Source organism: Schistocerca americana, chromosome 11 (assembly GCF_021461395.2).
Source record: "Schistocerca americana isolate TAMUIC-IGC-003095 chromosome 11, iqSchAmer2.1, whole genome shotgun sequence".
Lineage (NCBI taxonomy): Eukaryota > Metazoa > Arthropoda > Insecta > Orthoptera > Acrididae > Schistocerca > Schistocerca americana.
This window is the reverse complement of record NC_060129.1, coordinates 157433874-157458478: the sequence shown is the minus strand read 5'-3', so window position 1 is coordinate 157458478 and position 24605 is coordinate 157433874.

The window sequence follows — 24605 nt, the reverse complement described above, 5'->3', positions numbered from 1 at the left end:
ATCTTAATGTTACACACACCTCAAGAAAAGTTTTGTATCACCCTGATTCCCAGAACAGAACATAGACGTTGACTGTGGATATTGTATCACAGACATAGACCCTTTGACTGTACTAAACCCGCCCAAAGATAGAAACAACCATGTGTGAGCAGTGCCTATTAGATGGAGGGGGTCTGACAGCCGATCAGTTCCAGTCATTCCACCAGGAAGGAGGTACACAGCTCGTGTTTTCTGTAGTTCAACAGTGCCTAGACGGTCAATACCATTATTCTATCGCATCCGCATTGTTTGTGCCAGGAAGCGCTCTCAACAAGGGAAGTGTCGAGACGTCTCGGACTGAACCAAAGCGAAGCTGTTCGGACATGTAGGTTATACAGAGACACAGGAACTGTCGATGACATGCCTCCGTCGGATCGCTCAAGAGCTATTACTACAGTGGATGACCACTACCTACGGATTATGGCTCGGAGGAACCCTGTCAGCAACGTCACCATATTGCGTAATGATTTTCGTTCAGCCACAGGACGTCGTGTTACGACTCAAACTGTGCGCAATAGGCTGCGTGATGCGCGCCTTCACTCCTGACGTCCGTGGCGAGGTCTATCTTTGAATCACGACACCATGCAGCGCATTACAGATGGACCCAACAATATACCGAATGGACCGCTCAGAATTGGCATCACGTTCTCTTCATCCGTGAATGTCGCATATGCCTTCAATCATGCCATCGCCCGGTCAGGCTGAACGCCTTAGACACACTGTCCAGCTAGTGCAGCAAGGTGAACGTTCCCTGTTTTTTTGGGGTGGCGTTATGTTGGGCCGACGTACGTCACTGGTGGTTGTGGAAGGCGCCGTAACGGCTGTCCGATATATGATGGCCATCCTCCGACCAATAGTGTAACCATATCGGTAGCATATTGACCAGGCATTCGTCTCCATGGACGACAATTCGCGCCCTTATGGTGCACATCTTGTGAATGACTTCATTCAGGATAACGACATTGCTCGACTAGAGTGACCAGCAAGTTCTCCAGACCCGAATCCTATCAAACATTCCTGGGACAGATTGAAAAGGGCTGTTTATGAACGACGTCACCCATCAACCACTCTGAGGCATCTACGCTGAATAGCCGTTGAGGAGTGGGGGCAATCTGGACCAAAAGTTCCCTGATGAACTTGCAGATAGTATACGACGACGAATACAGTCATGCATCAATGCGAGAGGACGTCCTTCTAGGTATTACAGGTACCGCTGTGTACAGCAATCTTGACCACCACCTCAGAAGTACTCGCTGTGTGGTGGTACAATATGCAATGTGTGCTTTTCATGAGCAATAAAAATGGCGGAAATGATGTTTATATTGCTCTCTATCGCAGTTTTTCGTACAGGATCGGGAACTCTCGGAACCGAAGTGATACAAACCTTTTTTTGATGTGTGCATTTCACCCGATCTTGCGTGGCTTGCGACCAGTAGTCTAACAAAACTGCTCGGTAGAAATCAATTACGCTTTTTTAGTGTCTCACTAGTGAGTGCATTCTTGGTGCAGCTTCATTTCCCAAATAACCACAGAGAAATTCCAATTTTTGCTCAAGTGGCCCATTTGGTGGTAAAAAATATAGGAGCTGATAAATCCAAGCTTGGGGGTGAATTTTGTCGCTGTAATTCCTGAAAACTTTGGATTTACTTATTGTCAAAAAGTTACCGTTTTTGTGCACACCAGAGTGTTCTCTCTTCCACCACGTAGGCGATTCATTGTCGTATCTGGATATGTTGTACTGCTCTCGTGGAAAATCACATAAACGCCAAAGTTTCCTGAATATGAACGTAAACGGTCAAATTCGTCCTTTTCGTCTTCGCGGTTAAGCTTTCTTTCAACACGCTCGCTGTTTCATTCATAATGTTCCTATAACGCTTGTTTTCCCAATTAATATCCTCCTGCACGTTTCCTTCCATTGGGAAAGTAGGTGCACTCAGCGACTGTTATGTGACTTATAGATTACAGGGTGTAGCAATCAGGCGTCCTTTTTCAGATTTTATTAGGCAAATCCAGATTTCGGATAGTAACTAGCCCAACTTTACCTCCCACTCTATAAAAGTGTACCTATTACGAAAACTATGTCCCCACAAACTGTTACCCAACTTATACTCATATGCTAACCTTTGACTAAACAGAACATAATTTGAACTGTAACTCATCTGAATCCAATTTTATATTAAATGCGCAACAGAAGTAAAACATTTATCTGGCCCTTATCAAAATTTCCACTTACAGAGTAAAATTTCACGTAATCTTCACACATTACATTGGTCTGAATAATACTATGCTTAGCGAGGTGAGTAATGAATTGAAAAGGGTAAAATGTTAACGCAGAATTGCTATAAAAAACCAAACAGCTTAATCACTTCATATGTTAATGCACGAGTCAAAGTGGGGAAGTGTGGCGGACTTTCTCTCAGCTCTGAACAAGGTTGACAATAATTATTCCCACAAGCTAGCTGCGCAGTGCTTCAGTCTTACTTCAAACTTCTTGCCTTCAAAAATAATAACTTTCTTCAAAATTCATATTCTTTTCGCCTTCCAATATATAGATCATATTCATCCTTGCTGTGCCTTACAACAAATCTTTCTTCATCTAACAGATACAATAACAAGTCAACACAGCACAACTGAATACATTCATCACCTACCACATTTCAACTAAGAATGTGTCTGACTGGGCAGAGGCAAAGACTGTACCAGGAAAAGACCAAAGATTGTTTAACAGTAACATAACTTGCTCTCTCCCTGACATGCACAGCGGTAACGTACAAAAATCAAAATGACATGACCACCTTACATATAGAACGATGTCACTGTGGACAGAAATGGCATGAGGCACTTTTGTCGGACGAATCCAGGGCCTGTCTTGTTTGAAAATGATGCCGCATTTTTATACTGTACAGACAGAGGGAGTGACATCTCAGTGACTGCATTCGCGTAAGACATAAAACGACAACTGGAGGCCGTTGGTGTGGGGTGCTGTTGGTACAATCACGAATCACAGTGGCCATGCGGTTAAAGGTGCTGCAGTCTGGAACCGCAAGACCGCTACGGTCGCAGGTTCGAATCCTGCCTCGGGCGTGGATGTTTGTGATGTCCTTAGGTTAGTTAGGTTTAACTAGTTCTAAGTTCTAGGGGACTAATGACCTCAGCAATTGAGTTCCATAGTGCTCAGAGCCATTTTTGAACGAATCACAGTTGGTGCCTGTCCAGCACACTGTGATCGGTATGACCTACGTATCTACATCTACATCATACTCCGCAATCCATGCCATGGTGTGTGGTGGAGGGTACCTTCCGATATCACTATCAGATCCCTGGAACTGAAACCCTGTTCCACTCGCGAATAGTGCGTGGGAAGAATGTTTGTCGGTAAGTCTCTGTATTGGCTCTAATTTCTCCAATTTTCTCCTCGTGGTCAATACGCGAGATGTATGTGGGGGGAGGTAATATGTTGTCCCACTCCCCTTGAAAAGTGCTGTCCCGAAATTTCAATAGTAACTCTCTCCGTGATGCACGATGTCTCTCTTGTAACGCCTGCCGGCTAAACGATTCCGTGACGAAACGCGCCACTCTTCGTTGAATTTTCTCTATCTCCTCTGTCAGTCTTAGCTGACAGGGGTCCCAGATAGGTGAACAATTCTCAAGAATCGAGCGAACAAGCGCCTTATAAGCCACTTCTTTCGTGGATGAGTTACATTTCCTTAAGAATATTCGGATGAATCTGAGTTTGGTATCTGCTTTTCCCAATATCTCTTTTATATGCTCATTTCACTCAAGGTCGCTCTAGATAGTTACGCATAGATATTTTACGGCAGACGGTGTCTCCAGCTGCTTGTCATCAATAGTGTAGCTGTACAGTAGTGGATTTCTTTTCCTATGTATGCGCAATATGTTACATTTATTTACGTTCAGGGTCAAATGCCAGAGTCTGCACCACTCATCAATTCTGTGTATGTCGTTCTGCAAATTGTTACTCTCTTCTGGCGTTGGTTCTTTTCGTTTAAACAACTGCATCATCTGCGAATAGCCCTTAAGAGCATCCGACGCTTTCTACTAGCTCATTTATATATATATATATATATATATATATATATATATATATATATATTGTAAAAAATTATTAGAATATATTAGAAAATTTAAAAAGGGAAATGGATAGGTTGAAGTTAGATATAATGGGAATTAGTGAAGTTCGGTGGCAGGAGGAACAAGACTTCTGGTCAGGTGACTACAGGGTTATAAACACAAAATCAAATAGGGGTACTGCAGGAGTAGGTTTAATAATGAATAGGAAAATAGGAATGCGGGTAAGCTACTACAAACAGCATAGTGAACGCATTATTGTGGCCAAGATAGATACGAAGCCCACAGCTACTACAGTAGTACAAGTTTATATGCCAACTAGCTCTGCAGATGACGAAGAAATTGAAGAAATGTATGATGAAATAAAAGAAATTATTCAGATTGTGAAGGGAGACGAAAATTTAATAGTCATGGGTGACTGGAATTCGAGTGTAGGAAAAGGGAGAGAAAGAAACATAGTAGGTGAATATGGATTGGGGGACAGAAATGAAAGAGGAAGCCGCCTGGTAGAATTTTGCACAGAGCACAACATAATCATAACTAACACTTGGTTTAAGAATCATGAAAGAAGGCTGTATACATGGAAGAACCCTGGAGATACTAAAAGGTATCAGATAGATTATATAATGGTAAGACAGAGATTTAGGAACCAGGTTTTAAATTGTAAGACATTTCCAGGGGCAGATGTGGACTCTGACCACAATCTATTGGTTATGACCTGTAGATTAAAACTGAAGAAACTGCAAAAAGGTGGGAATTTAAGGAGATGGGACCTGGATAAACTAAAAGACCCAGAGGTTGTACAGAGATTCAGGGAGAGCATAAGGGAGCAATTGGCAGGAATGGGGGAAATAAATACAGTAGAAGAAGAATGGGTAGCTTTGAGGGATGAAGTAGTGAAGGCAGCAGAGGATCAAGTAGGTAAAAAGACGAGGGCTACTTGAAATCCTTGGGTAACAGAAGAAATATTGAATTTAATTGATGAAAGGAGAAAATATAAAAATGCAGTAAGTGAAACAGGCAACAAGGAATACAAACGTCTCAAAAATGAGATCGACAGGAAGTGCAAAATGGCTAAGCACGGATGGCTAGAGGACAAATGTAAGGATGTAGAGGCCTATCTCACTAGGGGTAAGATAGACACCGCCTACAGGAAAATTAAAGAGACCTTTGGAGATAAGAGAACAACTTGTATGAATATCAAGAGTTCAGATGGAAACCCAGTTCTAAGCAAAGAAGGGAAAGCAGAAAGGTGGAAGGAGTATATAGAGGGTCTATACAAGGGCGATGTACTTGAGGACAATATTATGGAAATGGAAGAGGATGTAGATGAAGATGAAATGGGAGATATGATACTGCGTGAAGAGTTTGACAGAGCACTGAAAGACCTGAGTCGAAACAAGGCCCCCGGAGTAGACAATATTCCATTGGAACTACTGACGGCCGTGGGAGAGCCAGTCCTGACAAAACTCTACCATCTGGTGAGCAAAATGTATGAAACAGGCGAAATACCCTCAGACTTCAAGAAGAATATAATAATTCCAATCCCAAAGAAAGCAGGTGTTGACAGATGTGAAAATTACCGAACTATCAGCTTAATAAGTCACAGCTGCAAAATACTAACACGAATTCTTTACAGACGAATGGAAAAACTAGTAGAAGCCAACCTCGGGGAAGATCAGTTTGGATTCCGTAGAAACACTGGAACACGTGAGGCAATACTGACCTTACGACTTATCTTAGAAGAAAGATTAAGGAAAGGCAAACCTACGTTTCTAGCATTTGTAGACTTAGAGAAAGCTTTTGACAATGTTGACTGGAATACTCTCTTTCAAATTCTAAAGGTGGCAGGGGTAAAATACAGGGAGCGAAAGGCTATTTACAATTTGTACAGAAACCAGATGGCAGTTATAAGAGTCGAGGGACATGAAAGGTAAGCAGTGGTTGGGAAGGGAGTAAGACAGGGTTGTAGCCTCTCCCCGATGTTGTTCAATCTGTATATTGAGCAAGCAGTAAAGGAAACAAAAGAAAAATTCGGAGTAGGTATTAAAATTCATGGAGAAGAAATAAAAACTTTGCGGTTCGCCGATGACATTGTAATTCTGTCAGAGACAGCAAAGGACTTGGAAGAGCATTTGAATGGAATGGACAGCGTCTTGAAAGGAGGATTTAAGATGAACATCAACAAATGCAAAACAAGGATAATGGAATGTAGTCTAATTAAGTCGGGTGATGCTGAGGGAATTAGATTAGGAAATGAGGCACTTAAAGTAGTAAAGGAGTTTTGCTATTTGGGGAGCAAAATAACTGATGATGGTCGAAGTAGAGAGGATATAAAATGTAGACTGGCAATGGCAAGGAAAGCGTTTCTGAAGAAGAGAAATTTGTTAACATCCAGTATTGATTTAAGTGTCAGGAAGTCATTTCTGAAAGTATTCGTATGGATTGTAGCCATGTATGGAAGTGAAACATGGACAATAAATAGTTTGGACAAGAAGAGAATAGAAGCTTTCGAAATGTGGTGCTACAGAAGAATGCTGAAGATTAGATGAGTAGATCACATAACTAATGAGGAAGTATTGAATAGGATTGGGGAGAAGAGAAGTTTGTGGCACAACTTGACCAGAAGAAGGGATCGGTTGGTAGGACATGTTCTGAGGCATCAAGGGATCACCAGTTTAGTATTGGAGGGCAGCGTGGAGGGTAAAAATCGTAGAGGGAGACCAAGAGATGAATACACTAAGCAGTTTCAGAAGGATGTAGGTTTCAGTAGGTACTGGGAGATGAAAAAGCTTGCACAGGATAGAGTAGCATGGAGAGCTGCATCAAACCAGTCTCAGGACTGAAGACCACAACAACAACACATATTGTAAACAGCAGCGGTCACATCACACTTCCGTGTGGTACTCCGGGTATTACCTTTACATCTGTCGGTTTAGTTCCGATCAGAGCGATGTGTTGAGTTCTATCTGCAAGAAAGTCTTGAAACCAATCGCAAATTTCCTCCGTACTTTTTTTTTCATTAAACGGCAATGCAGGACGATGTCAGATGCCTTATTGAAACCAAGGAACACGGCATCAACCCGAGCTCCGTCGTCCACTGCGCTGTGGACCTCAGGGAGGAACAGAGCCAGCTGTGTCTCGCAGGATCTCTGTTTGCGGAATCCATGTTGATATTTATAGAGGAGATGTTCATTTTCCAAGAATGTCATAATTCTTGAGCACAAAACATGTTCTCTAATTCTACAACAAATTGACGTCAACGATATAGGTATGAAATTGTATGGATCTGTCTTACGACCTTTCTTAAAAACGGAAAAGATCTGCGCTTCTTTCCAGTTGTTAGGTACCTCTTCCTGCTCAAGTGACGTACGATAAGTTACTGCTAGAAGGGGAACAAGTTCTTTCGCATAATCTTGATAGAATCTTACAGTATCTCATCTGGTCCTGAAGCCTTTCCGCTACTGAGCTATTGTAGTTGCTTTTCAGCTCCGCGAACGCTTAGCATCTGCCATTGCCACGTTCGTACGACGATTGAAAGAAGGGACAGTGTTACGATCTTCTGCGGTGAAACAACTTCGGAAGACTGAATTCAGTATCTCGGCCTTCTCTCTGTTGGTGCCTCTGTGGTCGCTGACAGAATGAATAGATGATTTCGACTCACTTACTGACTTCATATTCGACCAAAATCTCTTAGGGTCTTTACTCAGGTCGGTTGACAACGTCTTACTTTAAAAATCATTGAACGCTTCTCCCATTGCTCTCCTTACGCTCTTTTTCGCTTCTTTCAGCTTTTGACAGCTATGTTTTTACTTCTCTTGAATCTGAAGTGTAGTGCTCTTTGTTTACGTAGCGCTTTTCTAAAGCAGCTATTAAACCACATGCCATCCTGTGGTCCATAGCCATACCCTTTCTGCACAGTACCTCAGACGCCAGTTTTCAGCAAGACAATGCACGACCACGTGTTGCTGCACGAACACGTCCCTCCTCGGTGTCACAGAATGTCGGCCTCTTGCCCTGGTCCTCCAGATCACCAGACTTGTCGCCAATCGAAAGTGAGTGGAATACAGTGGAACGATGCGTGCAGTGCTGTGACACAGTGCCGATCACCACAGATGGAATTTTGGAAGCAGGTGAATGCAGCATGGATGGCTATACAATAGGACGCCATTCGCGCCTTGTGCGCGTCGTTGCCATCATACGCAGAACAAGTTATCAGGTCCCATGGCGGGCCCTGTACCTGTTAGGTAACAGGACACATGCTGAACCGAGGTGACTGAACTGCTAATCGTTTCTGCGGAACATACTAATGTTCATGCCCTGTGAATATGAACGTCCTACCTCGAGACGTTCAAGGTGTTCTGCTTTTCCTGAACATGGGTGTAGATCAGGTACATGGTAAAAGCCTGGCGCAATGATAATCCGGTCAGACCAGAAATAGCACAAAAGAACGACGGCCAGAGTACAGACACATTTCCCACGTTCTGCTTGGGCGCAGCAGCTGCTGGGTCACTGTTCTGCGAATGCGCCAGTTTCAATCCATCATCCAGCAGTTTCTCTCAGCTCTTAGTTCATGAGAATGTGAAACAAATTATCACAAAATGATTAATAAAACGATTTTATTCCTACTTGACGCCCAGAGAACTTTCCTATGTCATTATCCTATCTTACGTTTTGAATTAATATTTCATATTGGGAAAAAAGCTGATGTAACTGAACTAGACAGGCATGATTAGTTTAGATTAGATTAAGTTTTGATTCGCTGTACCCAAAAATAAGATAATTCTCGTGGGCGTGGGACAAACCAGAAAGAATAACATAAAAAGCATATGACATTTGAATATAGTACTCTCTACCCTGATCATTTCTCAGGTCAATGTCAAAATAGGTGTATGCATTACTGTGAACTGGAACTGCTAATATTTACAGAATTTGTACACTGTCAGAATGAAACATAGTTACACACTTTTAACACAGTTATCATACGCAAAATACCTAACCTTGACTGTTGTGACCAAGTGCTGTCAAAACTAAAATGTAACAGACATGTTTACTTAAGCTTGTTTAGCAGTCTCTATCAAGATAGTCATCTATAGAGTGGAATTAGCTGCCTACCAGAAAGTCTATCCACCTCTGTTTGAACCGTGCTTTGTCTGAAACCAACTTCTTAATATTTTATCTATTGAAAATGTGTGTTCCTGAATATTGGACCCTTTTTGGACCAAGGCAAGTGATTTTTGGTCTTCATGTACATTATTCATATTCTTAGTATTGATACTGTGTATTGAGCTATTGGTTGGAAATAGAAATATATTACTTCCAACAAATTTCATTAAGAAATAAAGATATTGAGAAGCAGTGGTTAGAATACAAAGTTTCTTGAACAGGTTTGTACATGATATTCTTGAATTTACACCACAAATGAGTTTTACTACGCGCTTTCGCACGCTAAAAACTGTTCTTCGATTTTACGAGTTACCCCACAATATGATCCCAGATGACATAATAGAATGAAAGTGAGCAAAGTGTGCAAGTCTTTTTTCGGTTTATATCTCTTACATGTGACATCATTCTCACTGCTAATAACATGTTGTTTAACAGTTTCAGCAATTCTGTAGTACGCTCTCCCCAACTGAATTTATTATCTAGTTGTTGCCCCAGAAATTTAACACTGTCAACCTCTTCGATCTACATGTCTTCATATGTTATACACATCCTGAGAGGAAATTACATACAGTTTCTGAACTACATACAGTGAGTCTTTTCAAAGTTTAGTGACAGTGAATTAGCTTTAAAAAACCAAACCCCACCTGAACAGGCCATGAAGCCCAAACGGTACCGACTGGCCACCATGTCGTACTAAGCCAATAGGCATCACTGAATGCAGATATGGAGTGGAGTGTGATCAGCATACCGCTCTCCTGGCGGTATGTCAGTTTACGAGACCGGAGTTGGCTTTAAGTCATTTATTAATCTCAGTGAAAATTTGATTAGCAGCCACTTCTAAATCCATACTTGACATTGTTTGTATCAGCTGCAAACAAAACAAACTTAGCATCTGTCAAAGTAACAACCGAGAAGAAAGGAAGATTTTTATTCAAATGTTCCGTCGACATTGATGTTACCAACCCCATAGCACAAGCTTAAAATTGGGAACAGAACAGGCAGTGTTGAATATATCCTGACATTACTGAGAATTTTTTGTCATATATTTTGATGAGAGGGGCAGGCTTCCTCTCAGCCTATGAGATGGTGTCTACCGTATCCGATAAAGAGGAAAATAAGGAAAACATAATTTGGACGGTCTAACTGGGATCTGAGCTTTCGTCCTCCTCAATAAGAGTCCGATGTCTTAGCATTGTCACAGCTAATTTTTGCCACAGATATATCACAAAAGCTGTTAACACCGATGAACAGGAAGCGGCGTGTCTCTTGGCTTCGCCTTCGATGCCGCGATCCCGCAATGCATCTGCAGTTAGCGGGTTATCAGCAGCTCAAACCCTGCGTTCAGGCTGGTTTCCATAGTATCCAGTTCAGCCTAGAGGGGCTCCCGATAACCAGCAGGAGAGTGTAGAAGACAGCAACAGGGGTAGCCCCGGACATGTTCCTTGTATAGAACTAGAGAATTTGTTCGTGACATCATATAACTTGAAAAATACCAATGAGATCGGCCCACGTTGGTAGCCAAAAATTAAAAAGCCAACAACAACTGATTTTTTTTTTGATTGGTCAGTCGTATGACTGATTTGATGCGGCCCACCGCGAATTCCTCTGCTGTGTCAACCTATCCATCTCAGAATAGAACTTGTAACCTCTGTCCTCAATTATTTGCTGGATGTACTCCAATCTCTGTCTTTCTCTACACCTTTTACCCTGTAAAACTCTGTCTAGTACGATGGAAGTTATTCCCTGGTGTCTTAACAGATATTCTATCATCCTGTCCCTTGTCGTTGTCTGGATTTTCAGTATTTCCTCCCCGATTCTGCAACAAAGAATCTCCTCATTCCTGACCTTATCAGTCCACCTAAATTTCAACATTCGTCTGCAGCACCACATCTCAAATGCTTCGATTCTCTTCTACTCCGCTTTTCCCGCAGTCCATATTTCACTACCGTACAATGCTGTGCTTCTAACGTATATTTTCAGAAATTTCTTCCTCAAATTAAGGCCTATGTTTGATACCAGTAGACTTCTCTTGGCCAGGAATGCCCTCTTTGCCATTACTAGTCAGCTTTTGATGTCCTTGATGCTCCGTCCATTACTGGTCGGTTTGCTGCCTAGGTAGCAGAATTCCTTAACTTCCCCTACTTCGTGACCATCAATCCTGATGTTAAGTTTCTCGCTGTTCATTTCTGCTACTTCCCATTAGATTCGTCTTTCCTTGATTTACGCTCAGTCCGTGTTCTGTACTCATTAGACTATTCATTCCATTCAGCAGGTCACGTAATTCTTCTTCACTTTCAGTCAGGATAGTTACGTCATCAGCGAGTCGTATCATTGATATCCATTCACCTTGAATTTTAATTCTATTCCTGAACCTTCCTTTTATTTCCATCATTGCTTCTTCGATGTACTGATTGAAGAGTAAGCTTCGTTCTTGGTCGTCCACTCTTTTTATTCCCTCTTGGTTCTTGTAAACATTGTATATTACCCGTCTCTCCCTGTAGCTAACCTCTATTTTTCTCAGAGTTTCGAACATCTTGCACCATTTTACATTGTCGAACGCTTTTTCCAGGTCGACTATCCTATGAATGTGTCTTGGTTTTTCTGTAGCCTTGCTTCCATTATCAACTGCAACGTCACAATTGCCTCTCTGATTTGTTTACCTCCCTAAAGCCAAACTGATCGTCATGCAGCACATATTCAATTTCCTTTACATTCTTCTGTGTATTATTCTTGTAACCATGAGCTGCTAAGCTGTTAATCTGACTGTGCAATAATTCTCGCACGGTCACCTTCACAGCTCATGCACCCAACTGATATCAGTAATTTAATGGATTCAAACACAAAAGATTATGAGGCTAAGAGCTTGATGTACGAATGGGACAGATCGGTTAGGCGATTAAAACATTTTTTTTGAATGTATTTATTTCAGTACCATTTAGAGAAAATTACAAACCTCAGGGCCGATTTGGATGGGTGTGGATAGGACTCAGTTATTAAGGGGTAGGAGGGAGAAGGACGAATCGTCTCACCATTATCATGCGTCGCCCACTGCAGTCGGCGGCAGGCGCTACGTCGGTACGGCGCGTCGCCTCGGAGCTGTACGGCGCGAATCGGCTGCTCGTATCAGCATCCGGGGCTTCGCGGCGAGCGCCAGGCACGGTCTCTGGGTTCTCTCCCCGTTGTCGGTTGCGTTGCCGAAGCTTCGATATCACGGTCATCGGAAGGTGGATGCTGGCGATGGATGGAAGAGCCCCATGTCCTCTTGCCCTTCTTCACACCTTCATCCATTTCTCAGCTCATCGTTTCCTCAACGTCTTCTGCTCCCTCGGCGTTGTCACTGGCTGACCAGTTTATCGTGCCAGCCAACGACTGATCGCCTCTCAGTGCAAATTGGAAATTTCCTATCTTGAGTGGGCTGGTGCGTGACTCATAAACTGGGGTGTTTCTCACGATTTTGCCGTAGTTGGTGGAACCATTTTCCGATGTTCTTCTGCATTCCGAAGCTGCTGCGACAGGAGCCACACATTTATTTGTAGTCGCTATCTCTGCGTGAGACATAGACAGAGTCATACTTTGGGTTCTTCTCAAATGTGCTGGCGTCCATGATTTACAACGTAAGTCCTTTTTTGTGCAGAAAACATCTGTTTAAGAAGACTGACTTCTATCACATGCCCCACTGGTGCAAATTCTTCACTTTCTTTGTACACTCCTTCCGGTGTCTGTGGGGTGCCTGAATCGTCGACTGGTTCTTGATTTCTAAGGTAGTAAGTAAAACTATTACTGCCAGGCCAGAAGAATTCACATGCTTTCGCTTGTGCGTTCTTGAAATTTTGGAGATTTGTGATACGTTACTATAGGTCCTAACTCTCGAGGTCATCGGTCCCTAGACTTACACATTACGAGGGTCATTCAATAATTAGACAAACTGGTCTAGAGAAAAAAACGTTTATTTTTACGAATCAATATATTTTCTACTTTCCAACATAATCCCCTTCAACGTTTATGCCCTTGTTCCAACGGGATACAAGCCTTATTGGTTCGACTGCAAAGAACTGTTTATCTTGATGTTTGAACCAATTTTCCTCAAACTTTTTGACTTCCTCGTTGTCTTGGAACCTCTTGCTACGTCTCTTTCAGTGCACCAAACAAATTCAAATCACCAGATTCTAAATCAGGACTGTAAGGGGCACGACGCAGCACTTCCTAGCCCATTTTGTCGATGGTTTCAATGGTTGGTTGAGTAATATGAGGACGTGCGTTGTCCCACGACATTTCTCTCTCATGGCTGGTTTCACATTATTTAAAAGCGAATGTGAGTAGTATTATACGCTGCTCTTCGAGATATTACAAGAAACTGGCTATTCAGCATTCCAAAACACCGTTAACATGACTTTTTCTGCTGATGCTTGGGTTTTGAATTTTTTCTTGACAGGTAAGTTCGTGTGCTTCCACTCCATGCTTTGTGTTTTTGATTCTGGCTCATAATTGTGAACCCAAGTTTCATCACCAGTTAAAATTTTGTTGAGGAAGTGGTCTTCTTCTCGTCATGTTCATGTTCATTTTGCTCTGTGCACACTCTCAACCTTGTTTCCTTGTATAGCCACGTCAGCACTTTTTGGGACCCATATTGCACGTATTTTGCGGTCCTTCACCTTATTACAGATAATGTTATGAACCGTACCAGTAGTAACTTGAACCTTATCACCTGCCATTTTCACAGTCACACGACTGTCAGCCCGAATAATGTCATCAGTTCGACTTTCAAGTGAGGGACTTGAAACTGTAACTAGTCGGCCAGAACGGTGTTCGTCCGTCACTGATTCGCGACTATTTTTGAACTGCACTAGCCACTTGTAAAACGTTTCACGATTCATACATCCTTCACGAAAAACCTTAGACATTCTACAGTATATATTGACTGGTTTCTCGCCTTCAGCAAGTAAGAAACGAATAACACAACGTTGTTCAACTAACTTGGACGTTTCAAACGGACTCTCCATCTTGAAATGTATTTTTGAGGCTATAAACAAAACAATGTTGATACATCAGCTAATCAGGGCTCACCCCAGTGATGACAAAGCCATGAAAATACCAAACTTGCCCTACTAACAGTTTTTTCCCCAGACCAATTTGTCTCTTTACTTATTGAATGATCGTCGTACTTAATCTAACTAACTTCCGCTAAGGACAACGCACCCATGCCCGACAGAGGACTCGAATCTCCAACGGGAGGAGCCGCGCTGAGCGTTCTTGACGTTCCATTCTAATGGCTGCAGGGGTCCATCAGTTTATGGCACACTTATCATTGTCTGGCGGGCGCTTCACGACGTGTCCATTGGTAAAGGAGGCCCTGTGTGGTTGCAGAGTGGCCGCATGGGGTCCGGCTGGCCTCTGGCTGGGGGTATCACAACCTCCTGCTGCATCCTCCGTAATTTCGATAGCTATTAGGAAAATTGTTATCTTCCGCCCGGCAAGTGTCCCTGCCTGCGTGCAGCTGGCTAGAGACACTTCCGCCTTCACCAGCCAGCTGCTGTCGTACCACCACTGCTTGGATACCGCCACAGATCGGGCGTCGCCTTCGCCGCCAGACGGCTGCACTCCCACCACCTGTGCTCCGAGACAAATTTGAGCCGTGCGCACTCAACTTGAGCTCGTGTACATGCCGTTTATTGTTTGTCATCTTCTCTTACAGTACTGCTGCCTCGTTTCCTTATTCCATTCACTGGTGTCGCTAACTTCCTGCCTTACCTGCCTGTGAGTGGCGGCAGCAGCGCTTATCGCTCACTGTGGTGCCATCTCTGGAGCGACCGATAGTATTTCCGGGTCGTAGTGTGTCGAAAGCTCAGTGGGGATCTCAGTCGGAACGCAGCAGCAGTGAAGTCGGGGACAGAGCGCCGGTGAGGCGCGGACAGCCAGTACTTGCCTACCGCTGGAGGCACACATGGACTGTCCGACTGAAGAAGACTGGAGTGGGAACAACCGTTGGTTGGTCATTCCATCGGTCATCTCATCGGCCGACGTGTATTTGATCTTTTGACCATTTCCAGGTTTTGGGCAGTCGGTCGGTTGGGGCAGAGCAGTGACGAAGTCTCCATGGCGCTGGCGGCGTGCATGTGCGGTTGGAGTTGTGGGCCACTTCTTGCGAGGGTTACGAAGTTCGTCGCACACCGAACCTGGACACTAAAGTTGAGTGCGCACTTAATTTACTGTTAAGCCTCAACTGCAGCGGTGTACCGTAGGTCTCTAGAAGAGCGTAGCGTTCCAAAGGATTGGAAAAGGGCACTGGTCATTCCCGTTTTCAAGAAGGGACGTCGAACAGATGTGCAGAACTATAGACCTATATCTCTAACGTCGATCAGTTGTACAATTTTGGAACACATATTATGTTCGAGTATAATGACTTTTCTGGAGACTAGAAATCTACTCTGTAGGAATCAGCATGGGTTTCGAAAAAGATGGTCGTGTGAAACCCAGCTCGCGCTATTCGTCCACGAGAGTCAGAGGGCCATAGACACGGGTTCACAGGTAGATGTCGTGTTTCTTGACTTCCGCAAGGCGTTCGATACAGTTCCCCACAGTCGTTTAATGAACAAAGTAAGAGCATATGGACTATCAGACGAATTGTGTGATTGGATTGAGGAGTTCCTAGATAACAAAAAAAATGGCTCTGAGCACTATGGGACTCAACTGCTGAGGTCATTAGTCCCCTAGAACTTAGAACTAGTTAAACATAACTAACCTAAGGACATCACAAACATCCATGCCCGAGGCAGGATTCGAACCTGCGACCGTAGCGGTCTTGCGGTTCCAGACTGCAGCGCCTTTAACCGCACGGCCACTTCGGCCGGCCCTAGATAACAGGACGCAGCATGTCATTCTCAATGGAGAGAAGTCCTCCGAAGTAAGAGTGATTTCAGGTGTGCCGCAGGGGAGTGTCATAGGACCGTTGCTATTCACAATATACATAAATGACCTGGTGGATGACATCGGAAGTTCACTGAGGCTTTTTGCGGATGATGCTGTGGTGTATCGAGAGGTTGTAACAATGGAAAATTGTACTGAAATGCAGGAGGATCTGCAGCGAATTGACGCATGGTGCAGGGAATGGCAATTCAATCTCAATGTAGACAAGTGTAATGTGCTGCGAATACATAGAAAGATAGGTCCCTTATCATTTAGCTACAAAATAGCAGGTCAGCAACTGGAAGGAGTTAATTCCATAAATTATCTGGGAGTACGCATTAGGAGTGATTTAAAATGGAATGATCATATAAAGTTGATCGTCGGTAAAGCAGATGCCAGAATGAGATTCATTGGAAGAATCCTAAGGAAATTCAATTCGAAAACAAAGGAAGTAGGTTACAGTACGCTTGTTCGCCCACTGCTTGAATAGCGCTCAGCAGTGTGGGATCCGTACCAGATAGGGTTGATAGAAGAGACAGAGAAGATCCGACGGAGAGCAGCGCGCTTCGTTACAGGATCATTCAGTAATTGCGAAAGCGTTACGGAGATGATAGATAAACTCCAGTGGAAGACTCTGCAGGAGAGACGCTCAGTAGCTCGGTACGGGCTTTCGTTAAAGTTTCGAGAACATACCTTCACCGAAGAGTCAAGCAGTATATTGCTCCCTCCTATGTATATCTCGCGAAGAGACCATGAGGACAAAATCAGAGAGATTAGAGCCCATACAGAAGCATACCGACAATCCTCCTTTCCACGGACAATACGAGACTGGAATAGAAGAGAGAACCGATAGAGGTACTCAGAGTACCCTCCGCCACACACCGTCAAGTGGCTTGCGGAGTATGGTTGTAGATGTAGATGTAGATGTAGAACTGCAATCACATCTTTTCGTTTGATCCTGGTTCTCGCTTTCTTGGAGATTCCCACGAGCAACAACGTGTGTGCATTGAAGTCGGCTAGAGTTGCAGGCATTTTCCTGTGTGGTGTTTAACTTAATTTAGTTCATTCCTTCATTAATTAAGTGTACCAGCGGTATTTTCTGTCTTGTGGCCGTTGACATTCCGGTTACCTGCCTTGGACGTTGACGTAATTTTTGGCAGTGTATTTTCCTCGTCGTGTTGATGCTGTCCCGCATGGCGTGTAGTTCGACAGCTGAGGTGTTTTTGGTAGTTTTTGGCGTTTATTCTGACTTGGATGGATTGGGCACCAGTTGCGCTATTGACATCTTGTTGTCGTTTTCCGAGGCAGGTGGATCGGAACTGATCTTGTTGCTTGGTTCGTCGGCTGGCTTGCGGTTGGGTTGCCTTCCGATTAAGAGGTTGACGGTGCGGCTGCCTGTCTCACCTAAACATGCGTTACTATTACTTCCCAGGCCGACCCTTGGAACCTTCTGAGCACCGCTGCTTGTGATTTCCTCTTTAGTACCCTGTGTGGTCTTGAGCCGAGTTTTAGCTTATTAAAATTGCAAGACCTTTTTTTAGGCCTTGAGCCGTAAAAAAATATTTCTTGTTGGGTATGTTGCCTTTAGCCGAGTTTCACCCTTTCAGATTTAACATTGAAAATTCCTTGTGTGTAGGCCTTACGCCATAAATTTGTTTCAGGTTGGTATGTGCCCTTCAGCCGAGTTTTCACCCTTTGCAAAAGTTGAAAAATTTGTTCTAGGCCTTAAGCCATAGGAAATAATTTTTAGTTTGTATGTGGCCTTCAGCTGAGTTTTTCAGTTTAAACTAAAAATTGGATATTTCTTTGTAGCGGCTTTAAGCGGTGAGATTGTTTGCGTTTCGTATGTGGCCGAGTTTTAGGATAAAGCCTTTAGCCTATTATAGTTCAAATTTAGAACCTCTTCCCTTTAGGTCTTTAGCCATAAATTTGTTTTCTGCTTGGTGTGCGGCCTTCAGGAGAGTTTTAGTTCTCTTAAATTAAAAATTAAAAATCCTTGTCTTCCCCTTAACTCATAAGATTGTTATTCTTTAGTATGAGGCATTTAGCCGAGCTTTACACGAAATATTTTAAGATAAGGCCTTCAGCCTTTCCAAATTGAAAGCTCTTCTATCTAGGCCTTAAGCCATTACATTGTTTTGTGGATATGCGGCCTTCAGCCGAGTTTCAGCCTATTTCGACTAAACATTGAAAATATTAGTCTTGGCCTCAAGCCGTAACACTGTTCTTGATTAATGTGAGGCCTTCAGCCGAGTTCTATGAAAAAATTTAAGCTAAGGCTTTCAGCCTATTTACAATGAAGATAAAACAATTTCTTTGTAAAGAAGTGAAACCTCCAGAAGAAATCCTGTACATCAGTTTCTTGCTTTTAGGCCTTGTGCCTTGGATTTTCGATGTGGCCTTCAGCCGATCCAAATTAAATCAAAAGAGGTCATTCGTTAAAAGCTTGAGAGTTTTGATTCTTGTTTGTCTGATTGTGTGCTTTAAGGAATAAACTTTACATGTTGAGTGCAACTGACAGTAACTTACTTTGACCCCTCTCCTCAAATATAACCACATCCTCTCTGTCCTGCTTGCCCAGGGATTTCAAAAGTGTTTGCGTCACCGACAGTTCGCATACTTCGTTCTGAAGAAGTAGTTTTATCATTGACCAAGAGAATGTAATCTGGGCTCTCAAAAATCTATTTTCGTTTCGTTGAAGAACAAAGTTTGTGACGAACTTTTCCTTCACATTATTGGTTCAAATGGATCTGAGCACTATGGGACTTAACTTCTGAGGTCATCAGTCCCCTAGAACTTAGAACTACTTAAACCTAACTATCCTAAGGACATCACGCACATGCATGCCCGAGGCAGGATTCGAACCTGCGACGGTAGCGGTCGCGCGGTTCCAGACTGTAGCGCCTAGAACCACTCGGCCACCCCGGCCGGCCTTCACATTATTAAATGGTTCAAATGGCTCTGAGAACTATGGGACAACATCTGGGGGTCATGAGTCCCCTAGAACTTAGAACTACTGAAACCTAACGAACCTAAGGACATCACACACATCCATGCCTGAAGCAGGATTCGAACTTGCGACCGTAGCGGTCGCGCGAATCCAGACTGTAGCTCCACATTGCTATCAAGGGATACTCCCCATCCCATCCCCCTGACATTCAGTGGTTAGAGGTCCCAGTAGACAGCCCGTCAAAATCTAAACACAGATCAAGCATGAAAATAGGAAGGCGGTGTAGCCGGCCAGGGTGGCCGAGCGGTTTTAGGCCCTACAGTCTGGAACCGTGCGATAATTACGGTCGCAGGTTCGAATCCTGCCTCGGGCATGGATGTGTGTGATGTCCTTAGGTTAGTTAGGTTTAAGTATTTCTAAGTTCTAGGGGACTGATGACCTCAGATGTTATGTTCCATAGTGCTAAGAGCCATTTGAACCAAGGTGGTGTACTGAACTGTGCAAATAAAAGCAAAATGGAAACACTGGCCGGTCCAAGCACAAGCACTGCAATACAGAGCAGTCTGAGACAATCGAGGCGTCGCGGTTAGCGCAGGCAGGGAGGCTCAGCGTGTTCGTTCAGAGGGATAGTTGCCCTCGGGTGATAAAAAAAAAAAGTGACTGAATAGATCAATGGCGAAATTGAACGGGTGTCATGGGACGGGCCCGAACATATGCAACGAATAATGAAGTAAACTAAACTCCGTCGGAACAGGCTTTGGAAGGCCCAACGGTAGCGATCGAGCGGCCGCCGTGTCATCGCCAGCCCACAGGCGTCACTGGATGCAGACATGGAGGGTCATGTGGTCAGCACTTCGCTCTCCCGGCCGTATGTCAGTTTACAAGACCGTAGCCGCTAATTCTCAATCAAGTAGCTCCTCAGTTTGCCTCACAAGGGCTGAGTGCACCCCGCTTGCCAGCAGCGCTTGGCAGACCGAATGGTCACCCATGCAAGTTCTAGCCGACCCCGATAGCGCTTAACTTCGGTGATTTGACGGGAACCGGTGTTCCACCGCGGCAACGCCGTTGGTGCAACGAACAATGACGAACACAATGAGATTAAAAAGAGAAATAAGTGGTCACGGCGTTGGGATGAAAAGCGGGTGAGCTATGTTCAGAGCTCCTACGCGCCAATTTCTTTTTCTTCTGCTTGCTGTATACAAATTTCTGTGCGTGTCGTGCTGTAACGTCTCTTAGCAGTCGAAAGGAAGTGGATTTCGAATGGGAACGGAAAACTTTTGATAACAAACCGACAAGTCAACCGTATTCTCCACCGGAAAACACATGTAGCGTGTCATACACGGCATTAGTGACAGGACGTGAGTCATATGACAGGAATCTCTTACCGACACACCTAACTTGTACGCCTGGTAAAGCGAGCAAGATATGCTTCCTTGCCCGATATAGTTGTTCGTATGAATGTGAGTGTGATCGTTGCCAAGGAAATGATGAAAACATAATAGTTTGTCACATAAGCTTCAACAAGCGAACGCAACAGCTTCACAATCACGCAGTTTCTCTGTGCTCTGTGAGAAAATACTTTCTTAACGATTTTGAAGTTGCGTTCCGATTCGGAAATTTGGTCTTTTGAATTCGTTTGTTGTGACATAGTTCACACCCGCTTAATTGTTGTTTTCGTTTCTGTGAGACGTCTATGTGCTAACTCGCCTGCTCTCACTATTCATCACATTTACTTGCGACGGTAATGTATTCTTATCACATGATTTATATTCTACAACCAGTGCACAGTACAACACCTGCCAAGACTACAGACAGAGAACAGACAACTGAATGATCGGACGGAGAGTTCTTAATGTGGTAAAAAAGAATTAAAATAAATGGTAGGAGGGAGTGTTCAATATGGCTCATCTGCTCTGCAGTCGAACTCCGTGATCACTTAACCACGATGCTGTGGCTCTTCTACTTCTCTCGAAGTTCAACGTATTAAGGTTGGACCGTTCACTGCCTCTATTTTGCTTCTTTTCTCACAGTTCAGTACACCTTCTTCCCGTTTTCATGTTTGATCTGTGTTCAGTTTTTGACGGGGTGTCCACTGGGTTAACTTACCAATAAATCTGAGGGGGGTGCGGTAGGAAGTTTCCCTTTTGACAAGAATTTCTGCCGCGCGGAATTAGCCGAGCGGTCTCAGGCGCTGCAGTCATGGACTATGCGGCTGGTCCCGGCGGAGGTTCGAGTCCTCCCTCGGGCACGGGTGTGTGTGTTTGTCCTTAGGATAATTTAGGTTAAGTAGTGTGTATGCTTAGGGACTGATGACCTTAGCAGTTAAGTCCCATAAGATTTCACACACATTTGAACATTTTTGAACAAGAATTTCTTGAGAAAGTTTACTTTGTTTTGTTGTACTGCATCATAAACAGCAGACTATTTGTGTTCGAACTGTACTTGTTGAAATAAACAAAGTTTAGCTCCATCTACCCGTGATCTTGTGGAAGTATTCTGTGTGAGGTATACTTCAGCCCGAAACAAAAAGACAAATAATGGAGCACACCAACTCACCAGCCAAGAAAAAATTCAAAACCAAAGCATCAGCAGGAAAAGTCATCTTGACAGTGTTTTGGGATGCTGAAGACTCAGGTTTTTTATTATTATCTCGAAAAGCAGCGTACAATGAGCAGTCAATACTACTCGATTTGCTTTTAAAGAAGGTGAAGCCAGCCATGAGAGAGAGATGTCGTGGACGTCAGAGAAGAGATGTGATTCTCCAGCAAGACAACCCATGTCCTCATATTGCTCAACCAACCCGTGAAACCATAGACAAAAAAATGGTTCAAATGGCTCTGAGTACTATGGGACTCTACATCAGAGGTCATCAGTTCCCTAGAACTTAGAACTACTTAAACCTAACTAACCTAAGGACATCACACACATCCATGCCTGAAGCAGGATTCAAACCTGCGACCGTGGCAGCAGCGCGGTTCCGGGCTGAAGTGCTTAGAACCGCTCGTCCACAGCGTCTGACCATCGAAAAAATGGGCTGGGAAGGGCTGCCTCATACCCCTTACACTCCTGATTTAGCACCTAGTGATCTCCATTTGTTTGGTATACTGAAGGAGGCATTACGTGGGCAGAGATTCCAGGACAATAAAGACGTGGAAAAGTTTGTGCGGAATTGGTTCAAACATCAAGATAAAGAGTTCCTTGCAGCCAAAATAAAAAAAAAGTTTGTAGCTCGTTGGAACAAGTGAATAAATATTCAAGAGGATTATTTTGAAGTCCAGAAAAACTATTGTTTAGCAAAAGTAAACTGTTTTTTCTCTAGACGTATTTGTCTCTTTAATTATTGATTGACCGTCGTATTATAATAGAAAGCGAAAGCTAAATGGAAACCAAAGTCCCATCATTTTTGTGTGACACGGAAGGAATCTAGTTATCTCGACTTTCACACAGGTTTTGGAAGACTGGATCACCTAAATTGTCAGAAGATGCTGATATCGATGTGAGAGAGTCGATGTTGGATGTTTAAGAGGTTACATGGGAGGACTTCGCTGCTATTTCCACTTGATTACTCTGACTGACAGCTTTATTTAAATTGAAACTTCCTGGCAGATTACAACTGTGTGCCCGACCGAGACTCGAACTCGGGACCTTTACCTTTCGCGGGCAAGTGGTTTACCATCTGAGCTACCGAAGCACGACTCACGTCCGGTACTCACAGCTTTACTTCTGCCAGTATCTCGTTTCCTACATTCCAAACTTTATTTAAATTTCTTCTATCACCTCTGAAGGGTATGTGTTTGCAAGTCTTGTGGTATATATATGGATCATCTCCCAAAGTGTAAACACTCGGCTGTACTACTAAAAAGAGATATGAAATTGACAGAATGTGTGAAAAAGCTCATACAACAGGCAAACAGGATAACTGATGTGATGAATGGTTTCTTAGAAAGTGCTGTACAGATTGAAAGGTGTCACCCAGTTCTCTGGCTGCTTCCTTTCATAGTCTCTTTATACGATACCAATTTCCGCGAATCTGGCAAAAGGAACGAAAATGTGGACTGGAAATGATATTCGAAGTGTAATACAGTCAATTGTTCCAATTTAACATATCTACCCCTCTTTAATATCCTTTATGTCACTGTGAGGCTGACTCTCATGGTAGAGACGCTGCATGGTCAAATTTTCATACTGCGAGTTCCGGAGCTAGTCGTTCAAATTAACACAGAAGGCAGAGGACTTACAAAATAAATATGGCAATGTTTACACAGAAGGTAGTTCAGCATGCTAACTGCAGTAGTGACACTTACAGGAACTGCTCGATTGTGCAGCCGTTGGCCTGTATGCACGCAGTACATCACTGGACCACTGACTGCCACGTCCGTTCGAAGATTCCTGGCCTCTCCACAATGGTACCAGGAGCGACGCACAGTGGTTTGACACTCCAGCTGCCGCGGAGGAAGAAATGGAGGCACGTGAGGTCAGGCAACGTGCTTGACCAGGCCATAGCGTCACCTCGGCCGATCCATCGATTCCGCGAGCAGACTCCCGGGTGAGTCGCCACAGTAATGCTGAAACGAGCACGCGCCGTGTCTTCTTGGAAGTACGTCATTTACCTAACGTTCAGGGGTACATCGTCCAGCAAATCTCGCAAAACATGTTCTGTACAGAGAGCAGTTTTGAAAGTCAGTACACATTCCCCGTCAGTGACAATGGCACAACAGCTTACACTTGCACCGCTTTCCACGTGTTCCATAGCGTTACAAGTTGACCTCAGAGACCATATGATCCTTAATGAAATCTATTTGGATTGACGTTCTCCACCTCCCGTATTAACGTGAACCCTGTATGTCCTGTATGGGGATGCGTTCGCAGCTTACGTCCAGATAAATTAATAAGTGATGGTACTGATCCCCCACGGTACACAAAACGGGTCAGATCGTTGTTGCAGAAGCAACGATAAAAGCATGCCAAATTTAAAAGAACGCAAAATCCCCAAGATTGGCAACGTTTTACAGAAGTTTGAAATATGGCACGTACTTCACAATCGTTCAAATGGCTCTGAGCACTATGGGACTTAACATCTGAGGTCATCAGTCCCCTAGAACTTAGAACTACTTAAACCTTACTAACCTAAGGACATCACACATCCGAGGCAGGATTCCAACCTGCGACCGTCGCAGTCACGCGGTTCAAGACTGAAGCGCCTAGAACCGCTCGGCCACCGCGGCCGGTGGCGCGAACTTCAATGCGAGATGCTTTTAATAAATTCCCCAACGACATTCTGTCTCGAAATCTGGCAGAAAACCCAAAGAGACTCTGGTCATACATAAAGCACACCAGTGGCAAGACACAATCAATACATTCACTGCGCGATAACAACGTTGAAGTCACTGATGACAGTGCCAATAAAACAGAGTTATTAAACACGGTTTACCGAAACTGCGTCAATCAAGAACAACTG